This window comes from Neovison vison, chromosome 4 (assembly GCF_020171115.1).
Source record: "Neovison vison isolate M4711 chromosome 4, ASM_NN_V1, whole genome shotgun sequence".
NCBI lineage: Eukaryota > Metazoa > Chordata > Mammalia > Carnivora > Mustelidae > Neogale > Neogale vison.
The window spans coordinates 56181865-56195027 of NC_058094.1; the positions used below are offsets into that span (position 1 = coordinate 56181865).

Genomic DNA, 13163 nt, shown 5'->3' on the forward strand with positions numbered 1-13163 from the left:
TTAGTAAGAGAGAGAGAACAGAGACAGGCAAAAGGAGTGAGAGAGAGAATCTTAAGCAGGCTCCATGATTAGCATGGAGCCCTGCATGGGGCTCGAGTTTAGGACCCTGAGATTATGAACTGAGTGGAAATCAACCATTCAAAGGACTGAGCCACCCTGGTGCCTGGAAAATGTTATTTTTGGACAACTTTGTAAACTACTTCTCTTTCCTTTCTCACCCCAGTTTCATCTTCCAAACTCCTGCACTTGACATATAGTATCGCTTAAGTATCCAAGAAAAATGGCAGCTTCGATCACAGTTCCAGTGGATGTGATGGTCAAATATTACAGACTTTGATGAATGGTGGAGATTTTTATTTCTTTCACTTCCAGAAATAAGTGTAGATAAGAGTGTAGAGGGATTAGATAACTAAAAAGAAAACTAACAGAAATTTATATGTGGACTTTGGTAGATTTAAAAGATTCTAATTCACATTTGTTTACAACTATTTATTTGCTTTTAAAGGAAATTCGTGAGCACCTTTTTCCCCTGTAAGAATAACCTGTACTGGGCATCTAGGTGGCTCAGTGGGTTGAGCCTCTGCCTTCAGCTCAGGTCATGATCTCAGGGTCCTGGGATCGAGCCCCGCATCGGGCTTTCTGCTCAGCAGGGAGTCTGCTTCCCTCTGCCTCTCTGCCTACTTGTGAGATCTCTCTCTCTCTCTCTGTCAAATAAATAAATAAATAAAATACTTAAAAAAAAAGAATAACCTGTACCATAAAAATTCAACATAATTTCTCACTTATTTTAAAAATATTTAAAGGAAATAAGATTTAAATAAGTTAGATCCATACATTTTTTACACATGCAAAACAGAAAATGTGTTGGAGTAGAGCGAGGCTAAAGACAAGTATAAGGCTTGACAGTTATACATGTGATGGATGATGAGTCTGAACCAGGACTCTTGGAGAGATGGAAGAGAGGATAGTTTGAGAAATTTTAGGGAAAGTTTGGCATAACTTGGTATTTAACTGAATGCAGACGGTGCGAGTAATTAGGGAGACTAACATTACTCCCAGAAGTATCCCTTGGGCGGTGGCATTGTAACTGACTCATAGAGTATGCAGAATATATTATGGAGAAGGGTGGTGGGGAGAGATCACGATTTTAACTGAGCTGTCTTGACTTTTTGAATGTCCAAGAGGTAAGGAATCAAACTGCAAATCTGTTGAGATAGTTTACTTAAGAATATCTTAGCAAGCTTCACAGACATGGGAACTTTAAGGGACAAAGCTGCATTGACACTGTTGAAATCATGCTGAAGTGAATAGTATAGGATTTAAAGTCAAAATATCATTTAAGTTGTTCTTTGCCATTTCCCTGCAACGTGACTTTAGCAAATTGAATCTCTGAGTCTCTGTCTCCTCACAGGATTATTGTGAGGACCAAGTGAATGAACATGTCAAAATAGTTTCTAACTTGTAGCAAATGCTACATGGTGTTCGTCCTTCTTTTCCTATTGAAAGGACTCTATTATTCTTCCAATCGTCTTTGCCATTCCTCTTCTCCTCTCTTTGTATTACCACCACTTAAATCATTCTGAATGGGATCTTGGCCTCCTCTCCCCATTTACCCAATTGATTCACTCAGCAGTTGTGTTTTGCAAGCCCTGCAGGGAATCAGTTGTTGCTTTAGACACTGGGTATATAGCAGTGATGCTTCCAATTAACCTTCCATACTGATATTGTGGTTATTGTTTTAAAATTCAGGATTAATTTTGTTACATAATGGATAAAAAGACTCTTCTATGTTCCTGGATAGAAGTTCACATTCAAATCTAAATTCCCTAACCAGGAGTCCGACGGCTTTCATACAATCTGCCTCTAGTCCTCCTGACTGACCTCTTCTGCAGCTCATCCTCAAATCTCCAGGTATCCTTTCCAACCCCCAGGTGTTCTATCCTCTAACATCATGCTTTACCTCACAGAACTTATCTTTTATGAACATCATTTCTTCTGCTGAGTATTCTTGCAATTGTACGGTATTTCTTGTATTTAAAAGATCTGAGATTCCATCCTGGTATTAGAATAAAAGGTATTTGGTCTTCAAAGTTACTAGTTCTTTTTAGTGGTCCATAACTTCTACTTTTTGCTAGACATGATTATTTAATTTAGATATGTGTTCCCAGACCACTGTATGCGAAGTTCTCATAGCATAATGTCCTCCCCTGTAAAACTTAATATTGAGCTGCTGATCTGAACACATGCTCGCGGCTGGCAGCCAGGTCACAGAGAGAAATAAGAGGCACAGAATTCATATCAAAATCACCATTTAATTAAGATATTCTTTTCTTTCCAGGGAATGTATTATGCTAATGGACGTTTCTCCATTTGGAAATAGGAATGGCGGGTGAATAAGCATTTGCCACTGTCCCCGAAGTTTGTTCAGTTGTAGGTATCTGTAGAAGTGAGGATGTTTAGTAGGCACTCAGAAATGTCTGCCTGGTCCTCAAAAGAGGTAGGAGTGGGAGTAAAAGGAGCTAGTGAAAGAGAAAAAGGGAACTTTATGAGAACCCAGAGAGTGTAGCATCATAGAAGTTGAGGGAGACTTCAAAACGAGATGTGATCAGGAGTAATAAATACTTGGAAATGACAAAAGATTTTGAGGATCAGGAAGACCTGGGCATGACAATAGTAGGGATAACTGGAGAAAAAGAAAGTGGCATTGCAAGAGAATGAGAAAAAATACATGGGTCTGACACTGACAGGAAATGGGAAAAGGTGTGAAGGAGGGAGGGGGGGAGCAGGACATCTTGTTTCGGGTTGATGGTTTTTGGGTATAGCCTTGAAGGCTTAGAAGTTTCCCCAGGTGACTTACAAAATGATCCAATATACCAGTGTCATGCTCAGCAATTACTGTGTTAGTGTGTACTGGTCTTTTCTTTCTTCTTCTTTACTTTAATCCATCTTTATCTTTTAATACAGAACAAAACAAAAGCCTTTATTTCTGAATTGCCACAGCCTTTGCCCCTGAAATTCTCTATGCTCTGAAGAATTATGTAAGGCTTTAGTCAAACATCTGCTTTTTATTTATCTTTGTTTATTTAAGTCCCCACTTTATTATTTTATAAACAGTAGCACAGATAACGAAATTATGGATGGTTGTTTTTGTTGGAGAAGAGTTAAACAGTGCTCAGCAAGAATAAAAAACTTTAGCTGTCAGGAAAAGTTTCAAATTCTTCTCTTTTGAGAAAAGACTGGCTAATTTTCATTTACTCAAGCAGAAAACAGGTTTTCTCCAATTTTTGCTTATGCATGAAGGCAGTAGAAGGTTGCTGAGGGCTTTGTAAGCATTGGTAGTGTGGATTTGATGGAAGCAAAGTGGAGAGAACACTTCTGTCTTGAAATATAGAGGGGCTCTTAAGACTGTAATGGAACTGTACTCTGTCTGGCAACGTTTAAATGCTGGTAGGGATATACTGGACTTTCCAGATTAAAGTAATTACACTACCATTTAAGGATTTTCAACATACATGCTTGGTTGTTAAGAAACAAAAATCAGCTGAGTAAATTTTAAAGATCTTTTTGGCTTTTTCTGATAAGTCACGAATCAGGCATCATCCAGTATAGCAGATAGAAGCAAGCTGCGAGGAACTGTACAAAATGAAAGACTTTTATAGGCAGAAGGGAGTGGGAACAAGGAAGTTATACTAGACAAAAAGGAGATTGGTTATGGCAAGGTCACTTTCCTTTAGGGGATGTCAGGGGTCTACCAGACAGATGACCTAACTAGTGCTGATCAGGGAATTCCTGGTTGACTGGTTTAAGATTCCATTTCTGGGAAAGCCAAAACGAATTAAGTCTGAGTTTAGTGACTTAGCATAGGTGACTCCATTTTGGGCTTGTTGTCATCTTGTTTTTCATAGGGTTCATTGTTTTCCCAACTTCTATAGTTTCCACGAGGAAGGCTATTCTCTAATATTTCCTGGTCTTCAGCTGCATTGCTAGTCCTTCCAAGGAGGTGGATAAATGACCTGAATGATGAGTATGGAAGAGGAATTAGTATATGTGGCTCAGCTATTTGTTCCCACTTTTTTCTGGGAGCTCATCCATGCCATAAATTTTTATAGGTGAGACTACTACATAATTTGGCAGGCTTTCTATTTCTGGGACTAAGTGAACACATCAGTTTAATTCTGAGGCTCAGGATTAAAAAGATCATTGTTACTGCACACTAGAATATATCCTCAAATTTAGAATTTTTATTTATTTATTTATTTATTTATTTTAGTAATCAAGGTTTCACCTTGAAACTTTGTTATTATCTACCAATATGTTTGTCCCTGTTAATGAACTCAACACTCACACAGAGAGATATCTGTTGTCAGTTGAGGATTGAAAAGATCAATTAACATCCTTCACTAGAAAATGTCTTGATGATAAAGTAGACAGTTGGTATTTATATGGGACTTACAACGATCTTCACACTGTGATTTCATAGTACTTTGCTCTGTATCTCTACTATATAATTTATCAAATTGTTAAAATGGCTAACTTATTTATTTCGTATTTATCTCGATGCCTAGTTCTTAGTTCACTGACTGGCACATGCTTGATAATTATATGTGGAATATATAAATGAATGGAATTCAAAACATCTTTAAGGAATATCAATTCCATTCTCTTTTCTGTCACTTAAATTTTAAAATAATCAAAAAAGAAAAGTTAAAGAAATCCAAATATGAAACCTGATATCTGATTAAAAATTATAACACTATGGAGTGCCTGTGTGGCTAAGTGGGTTAAAGCCTCTGCCTTTGGCTTAGGTCATGATTCCAGGGTCCTGGGATCAAGCCCGACATCGGGCTCTCTGCTCAGTGGGGAGTCTGCTTCCCCCTTTCTCTCTGCCTGCCTCTCTGCCTACTTGTGATCTCTGTCAAATAAATAAATAAAATATTAAAAAAAATTATAACACTAAGGGTGCCTGAATGGCTCCTTGCGTGAAGCCTCTGCCTTTGGCTCAGGTCATGATCTCAGGGTCCTGGGATCAAGACCTGCATCAGGCTCTCTGCTCAGCAGGGAGCCTGCTTCCCCACTCTCTCTGCCTGCCGCTCTGCCTACTTATGTATGATCTCTCTCTCTAACAAATAAATAAATAAAATCTTTAAAAAAAATTACAACACTAAACATTTGGGAGTTCTTCCATAATATTTATCATATAAAGGGCAAAACATACCATATTTTATGACTAATTTGTTATTTTACAAGCATTAGGTGTGAATCTGAATTATAAAAAGTCATTTTAATTAGTTATAATGATCATGAAATAGCAGAGGTAGAAAACCATGCTATTAATTCCAAAATAAAAAAAAAATGACATGCAAATCAGAGGCAGTATGATGTAGACCTTAGTACAATTATTATCATTTTTGTCATAGTTTAGAGGTTGATTCAGGCTTAGAACTAAACATTAACCATGGAAATTATGGATAAAATGAAGTTAGAAATAAGACTACTGGGGTGACTGGGTGGCTCAGTGGGTAAGCCTCTGTCTTTGGCTCAGGTCATTATCTCAGGGTCCTGGGATCCAGCCCCCCATCTGGCTCTCTGCTCAGTGGGAAGCCTGCTTCCCCCTCCCCCTCTGCCTGCCTCTTTGCCTACTTGTGATCTCTGTCTCTCTGTCAAATAAATAAATAAAATCTTGAAAAAAACTACCAAAACCTGCAATGATTTTAAAAGACAAATGGGTGCAAAGTATGACACCGTTGAATTTAATACAGGTAGTTTAAAACCTTCATAGAACTATGTGGCTTTTCAACGGAAGTTGCACACACCTTCCTCCATGCAGTATTTGAATGATCAGAACCTGCATTTTCACTAAGGAACTTGGTGCCATGTAGTTAAAGAAACTTGATTTGAAAATAATTAATGAGATTAAAAAGGATTTTCCATATTATTCAAATATGAAGTCACAAGTTCATACAAGTCACCTTTGAGGCTAGTGTGTATGTTAGTTTCTCAATTAGTCCTTATTACATTTTAGGAGGCACTGTTCTGATGTATATTAAACACTCCCTTTCCTAAAACCAACGTGGGAAATAAGGGAGTTACCATTAATATGACCAAGAGTTTTTGAAGCCATGGAATCTCATTGAAATGCATTTTTCTTTGCAAAATGAATCATTTTGCATGGCCATTCACAATTCACATGGCTAGTATTGCTCCTGTTGACTTGATGAATATTTAATAAAGTTATGTTGAATAAGCAAATTGAAAAATATTTATAAGCCAAATCCATTAATTAGAGGCCTTTTTAAAAAGATTTTATTTATTGATTTGACAAAATTTGTAAAAACAAATATTTGACAAATATTTGATACTTGATATTTATTTGACAAAATTATTTTATTTATTTGACAGAGATCACAAGTAGGCAGAAAGACAGGTGGGGATGGGACAGGCAGGCTCCCCACTGAGCAGAGAGCCCAATGCAGGGCTTGATCCCAGGACCCTGAGATCATGACCTGAGCCTAAGGCAGACACTTCACTCACTGAGCCACCCAGGCACCCCACTAGAGACTTTTGCTTTAAGTTTTGGCATTGTTTAGATGGATTAACCTGTTTCACACAAGGTGATCTCCCCCCGTGTGTGCAATTTAAAACCTTTACAAATAATGCATTAATTTTCATATAATAACAAAATACAAAATGACTCAACTATGCTTCTAAATTCTCCCGAATTGATGTATCCATCTTGGGAAAAAAAGGGTGAATATGATCAAGCATCCTTACACCAAGGAAATGTTAAATACTATCTCCATAGACAATTGGCAAAGTGGTTATTTTTTCCAAACCCATCAAGCATCTATTTTAAGTCATACGGTCAGATTCCTGTGAAAGACTGGACATTTCAAAGCCAACCTGCAAGATTAATGATTGGGTAAATTACTTTATAAAATGTAAAATTATGTGGTAAAACAAAGGAGAAGAGTGGCATAAGCATTGAAAGCTGTTGCAGAGGGTGTACTTCCTATGCTTTTGGCAAATCCATGTTTTTATTTTCTATGACATTGCATGGCCCAACCTTCCTAATATCAAAGTTCCCAGAGTAGTAGGAGCTTATTACTAAAACGGACTTTTGTGAACCTGTTTGGGCAGCTGGATTTGGTAAGAGTTTTAAGTTTTTTGAACAAATGCAATCTAGTTTTAACCAGTGATACATAAAATCATTTATTTGTGGCAAGACAAACATTTCCATAGGGCATTTTGTTTCCCATAATGAAAGTTTTAAATACTGTCTTATTTTCCTTAGAAATTTAATTTTTGCTGGGAATGGACTAAATGATTCAGATTTATTTTATTTATTTATTTATTTATTTATTTTTTAAACTTTTTTTTTTTTTTTAAAGATTTTATTTATTTATTTGAGAGAGACAGTGAGAGAGAGCATGAGCGAGGAGAAGGTCAGAGAGCGAAGCAGACTCCCCATGGAGCTGGGAGCCTGATGTGGGACTCGATCCCGGGACTCCAGGATCACGCCCTGGGCCGAAGGCAGTCGTCCAACCAACTGCGCCACCCAGGCGTCCCCTAAATGATTCAAGATTTAAAAAGAAATGTCAAGCTTCAGAAGTCCCAAACTATTAATTATTTCTCAAATTTACAATTATATTAAACATAGGGGAAATCTGGCACCAAGGTATCTTTTAGTAATATAGTTTCACAAAAATCAAATTCCTTTGTTTTTTTAATATTTTATTTATTTATTTGACAGACAGAGAGGTAGAGAGCACAAGCAGGGGGAGTGGCAGGCAGAGGGAGAGGGAGAAGCAGGCTCCCCAGCTGAGCAGGGAGCCCCATGCAGTGTTCTATCCCAGGACCCCCGAGTCATGGTCTGAGCCAAAGACAGATCTTAACCAACTGAGGCACCCAAATTCCTTCTTTATAAGATTGTTTATTAAGTTTATGTTAAATCATAGGAAAATAATGTTTTGTTAATATATAATCCGGGTGAAAAGTGCAACATTTTTCTGTACTCACTTAAATTATATATACATAAATAATAAATATATTTAACTTGCTTTGAAGTTCTTTCTTTCTAGAAATCTGTTCTTTCCAATTATGGAGATTTGAAAAATTCAGAATATAAGTTGTCAAGGCCTAGTTCCTTGCAGGTATATTGTACCATAGATAGAGGTGCAAATTTCTATACCAGGATTGTCTTTCTATACCTGGATTGTTTTTCTATACCTGGGAACAAACCTTTTGAAATATAAGCATCAAGAAAAATAAGACCCCTGCATCCTGAGGGAGTAGAGCCATGGGCAACAATTAGTAAACATTGATGAAGCTACTCAGTGCATTTCTCCAGCGCTTTTCCGTTAGCTCACTCTAGTGTTTAAATATCCTCTGACCTTGTGGGTACCTGGGTGGTACAGCTGATTAAGCAGCTACTCTGGGTTTCAGTGGCTCAGGTCATAATCTCCCTGTTGGGGATCAAACTCCCCTTGGAGCCCCACACTCAGTGAGTCATCTGCTTTCCCTCCCTCTATCCCTCCCCTCCACTGTGCACTCTCTCTCTCTCTTTCAAATAAACACATAAATCTTTAAATAAATAAATAATTAATAAATAAATATCTGACCTTATGTTTCAGCAGAGTTGAGTTCAATTTTTCTCTCCTATTGCAATAGACTCTCTTCTCTATTATGATAGTCTTGTCTAAATAAAGCCTTCATTGCCTGTTTTACTGATCCAGTGCTGTTTTTCTCTTGCACCTAGCCAATCCTTGTGGCCTGGAATGAATGATGCAGGGCTTGCTATATACTAGGAATAGTTAAACTGTTCTCAATCTCACTTCTTGGGAAATCACACACTCAAAAAGGGGCTGTAATCTAGTCAAAGAATCACTCCATGGATGTTGGTAGGGAAGGTAGACACTTTGTTACTATGGAGCTTTGGTGTTGAGTTAGGTTAAGAACTCAGGGAAGAGAAATGCAACTGATTTCTGTGCATTGATTTTATATCCTGACACTTTACTGAATTCCTGTATAAGTTCTAGCAGTTTTGGAGTGGAGTCTTTTGGGTTTTCCACATAGAGTATCATATCATCTGCGAAGAGTGATAATTTGACTTCTCAAAATGTTGAAAATAGAACTGCCCTATGACCCAGCAATTGCACTACTGGGAATTTACCCTAAAGATACAAACGTAGTGATCCAAAGGGGCACGTGCACCCGAATGTTTATAGCAGCAATGTCCACAATAGCCAAACTATGGAAAGAACCTAGATGTCCATCAACAGATGAATGGATCAAGAAGATGTGGTATATATACACAATGGAATACTATGCAGCCATCAAAAGAAACGAAATCTTGCCATTTGCGACAACATGGATGGAACTAGAGCGTATCATGCTTAGCGAAATAAGTCAAGCGGAGAAAGACAACTATCATATGATCTCCCTAATATGAGGGAGTGGTGATGCAACATGGGGGCTTAAGTGGGTAGGAGAAGAATCCATGAAACAAGATGGGATAGGGAGGGAGACAAACCATAAGTGACTCTTAATCTCACGAAACAAACTGTGGGTTGCTGGGGGGAGGGGGGTTGGGAGAAGGGGGGGTAGGGTTATGGACATTGGGGAGGGTATGTGCTTTTGGGTAAATTGGAAGGGGAGATGAACCATGAGAGACTATGGACTCTGAAAAACAATCTGAGGGGTTTGAAGTGGTGGGGGGTGGGAGGTTGGGGTACCAGGTGGTGGGTATTATAGAGGGCACAGCTTGCATGGAGCACTGGGTGTGGTGAAAAAATAATGAATACTGTTTTTCTGAAAATAAATAAATTGGAAAAAAAAAAAAAAAGAACTCAGGGAAGAGAGCTATAAAGAACTCAGGCTTGAAAAACTATTACCCAATCTATATCCAAGAAAGTATAAAACCTGAATTCATTTATTTAAAAGATTTTATTTACTTTTTTGAGAGAGAGAGAGAGAGAGAGAGAGAAAGTGAGCATTAGCTGGGGTAGGGGCCGGAGGCGAAGCAGAGTGCATGTTGAGCAGGGAGCCTGAAGCGGGGCCAATCCCAGGACCCCAGGATCATGACCAGAGCCCAAGACAGACGCTTGATTAACTGAGACATCCAGGTGCCCCTAAATCCTGAATTTCAAAACAAGAATAAAACTTGCTATCTTTTATGTCTTGAGAAATAATGGGTTAGGACATAATATACTTATGAACGATGCTTTATTTTCACCTTGTGGCTTAGGGGATGAGTTAAGTTTAGTAATGATAATATGGGATTTGAAATTTAAAAAGTACTCCAGTGTCTTTTTACTCATGCTGGTATTATTTCTTTTTGTCTTTTTATTCAGACTGACTCGATGGATTCCAGAGTTTAGATGACAATCAGTATATTACAGATTTGGAATATAAAGGAAATAATCTGTAGAAAATAAAAATCTTCTGTATATTCTTGCACTCCTGACCCATCATTTCAACTCTTAAGAGTACATTTTTAGAAATTTATGCTATGGATATATTTACCCATGAACACAAAGATATATGTCAGAAACACCCATGGTAGAATTCTTTGTATTATAACTGCAATTAATTAATAAAGGGCATTTACTTAAAATATGATAAATTTATAAACCAGGATACTAAGCAGGCACTAAAAATAATGACATATAGTGTACAGATTGTATTATTGTAAATGCTGTCATATTATTAAGTGCAAAAAGGCAATACTTGTGTACTCACATGATGTGTCCATGTGTATAATCCTGTTTTACACATGTGTGTGGCATGTGCACACATGTATGAAGATACATGTAAGATACACAAGGAAATGTTCACATATAACTTCCAGGAAGTGGTTCTCAGAGTTAAAGAAGAGGAGTTAGAGTTTTATATTTTTTTATACAAAATATACAAAACGGTGCACTGTTTGATTCTTAAATCAAGTTTATGTATGTTAGTCACACTTATTTAACATAATTGTTTATAAAAAGGAAATTCTCTGTCAATTAAGTATTGAATGCAGAGATGACCATTTCAGAAGCAAGATAGGCTATTCTGCAATATAGCATCTCATGACCTGGGGTGAACTATATTTCCTCTATAATTTTGATCAACAGAAGGCATCCTCTTTACTTGTTAGAGGCTTTAAAAAAGACAGGGATCCTTCAGTGTGCAGGACAAATGAATCCGTAGCAGGAAGAACCCCTTGCATAATTTAAACTAAGGCCTTGGAATTCCACTTATATCGTAGGACACTAGTTCATATCTGGGCCATCAATACATGTCAAGTGATACAACTAACAACTGTATCTCGCATTTCCGAATTGAAGAGCAAATAGAGGTATTCTATTGCCTGAGACTGCTGGAGTGTAGTACTGTTTACAAAGAGACACCAGAAATTAATCATTTAGATAAAACCCGTTAAATATTCACACCTTTGATTACTGCGTTTAAACATTCAGTATGGTTTAAGGCAATTAGCTTTGCAATTTGGGGGAAATGGAAGTGTCGTGTCTTGGGAAGGGCAGTGTGCGCTTGTTAAAGAATCCATGACATATGAAGAGAGTTAACCTAAGTCGTATGCACTGAGCGTGAAATAGGAAATGCAGCGCTCAGAGCCACCCGTTAAGATCCTCTTATCTCCCTGCAGACGGAAACTGAACTTTACGTGTTGCTGGTGCTGGTGAGGCAGCCTACTATGTTTATCACACATGGGGGCTGGGAGTCTAGTTAAAAGGATTTTATACTCTTTTGGCTTCAGCACAAAACCAGCTGCAGAAATAACCACCCCCACCACTCCCATCACCAAACAGAATCTATTCAGCACCCACATCCACATGGATCCTATCAAAGCCAGGCTAATGGAAATCAACTCCAAATCCAGCCCAAGCGAGGATAATGAACAATGTGTATCCTGTATCCTTGTGTTTCTCAGAATACCTTGATTTTTCAGAGTTACGAGATATGGTTTGTTCTTATATTTCATTTCAGAAATGGTAGCAGCTCTCAGGCTGAGGAATTAGACAGATGTTAAACCGTATGCAAAAGCCATTGGTTGGAGAGTTATTGACATTTCAGTCATGAGACAATTCCCTCTGCATAGCCAGGTTGGCTAATGTGAGGTTCTATTTAGTGAAAACCACAGGAAGATTAAAATTTTCCTGTCCTTGGCCCTTACCCTATACAAAGTCTCAACAGAAATTGATTATTCCTGATGGCAGACCCTTGTTTCTCTTTGGACAATAGGTTTGGTTCAACCTCATATTTATTCTTTAAGCTTGTAATGTTCCTTTTTCAATGCATCTTGGCCAGGAGCACACACTTCAGAATGCTAGATTCCAGCTTAAGTGTCTATTGTCCCTCTACAATATATTACAAATGAGTTGATACTACAATTAAAATGAGGCCGGATAGACGCCTGCAGTTAGTTGGAAGGTCTCTTTATACTAAGTTCTCTTGACAGCTGATGACATCATATGAGCCATTTCCAATGAGGTGAATAATGAGGGGGTAGACCTGCCCCTTATCATCCAGTCCAACTCTCATTACAGATGCATCTCTGATTTATACAGGAAATCCTAGAATATAGGGTACAAACTATTCTTGCATATTTTTAAAAGAAATGAAAAAATGACAGAGAAGGAAGGCTTCTTTTGATATACTTTAATATACCTAGGAATTATAACCCGGCTATATAAGAATCTTCATGGAGAACACTGAGTATTCTGAAATGGTGGTTTTGATATTAAATGGCCATATCTGGAATTGCATTTTTTGAAAACTTAGCCTGTAATTCCATCTACCAAAAATAGTGAGTAGATAAATCAAAATTTCTTTAATAGGGATGCCCTATTAGACGGGAAAATGAGTTCAAGTCAATCCTGTGAAACAGGATTCATGCACAGAGATTTTCACAGATTAAAAATTAATCAAAACTTGAGAGAAATCAGAGTTTGATGAACTTGATACCTTAAGATAGACTGTTAGTTTTCAAAAAAAAGTCTTGCTATTTGTTAAAAACAAAGTGAGAGAAATACTATTAACGGCTCTAAAGATTTCAGAGCCATATTTTGGCGTCAGTAATCACAAAGAATTTTAATAAACTCCAGACAGTATTCTGAATTATGTAATTCATATCTCAGTAGAAGTGAGATTAAAAATGGAAG

The 13163-nt window shown here is 37.6% G+C and overlaps 1 long non-coding RNA gene across 1 annotated transcript in view; it reads right to left on the reverse strand.

Annotated features, from left to right (window-relative positions):
• Positions 1-3959: 3959 nt before the first annotated feature.
• LOC122904505 overlaps positions 3960-13163 on the reverse strand; it is a 58606-nt gene continuing 49402 nt past the window's right edge. Inside the window, exon 5 of the long non-coding RNA XR_006384214.1 lies at positions 3960-4013. This is a non-coding gene — a long non-coding RNA (uncharacterized LOC122904505). The remainder of the gene's footprint in view (positions 4014-13163) is intronic.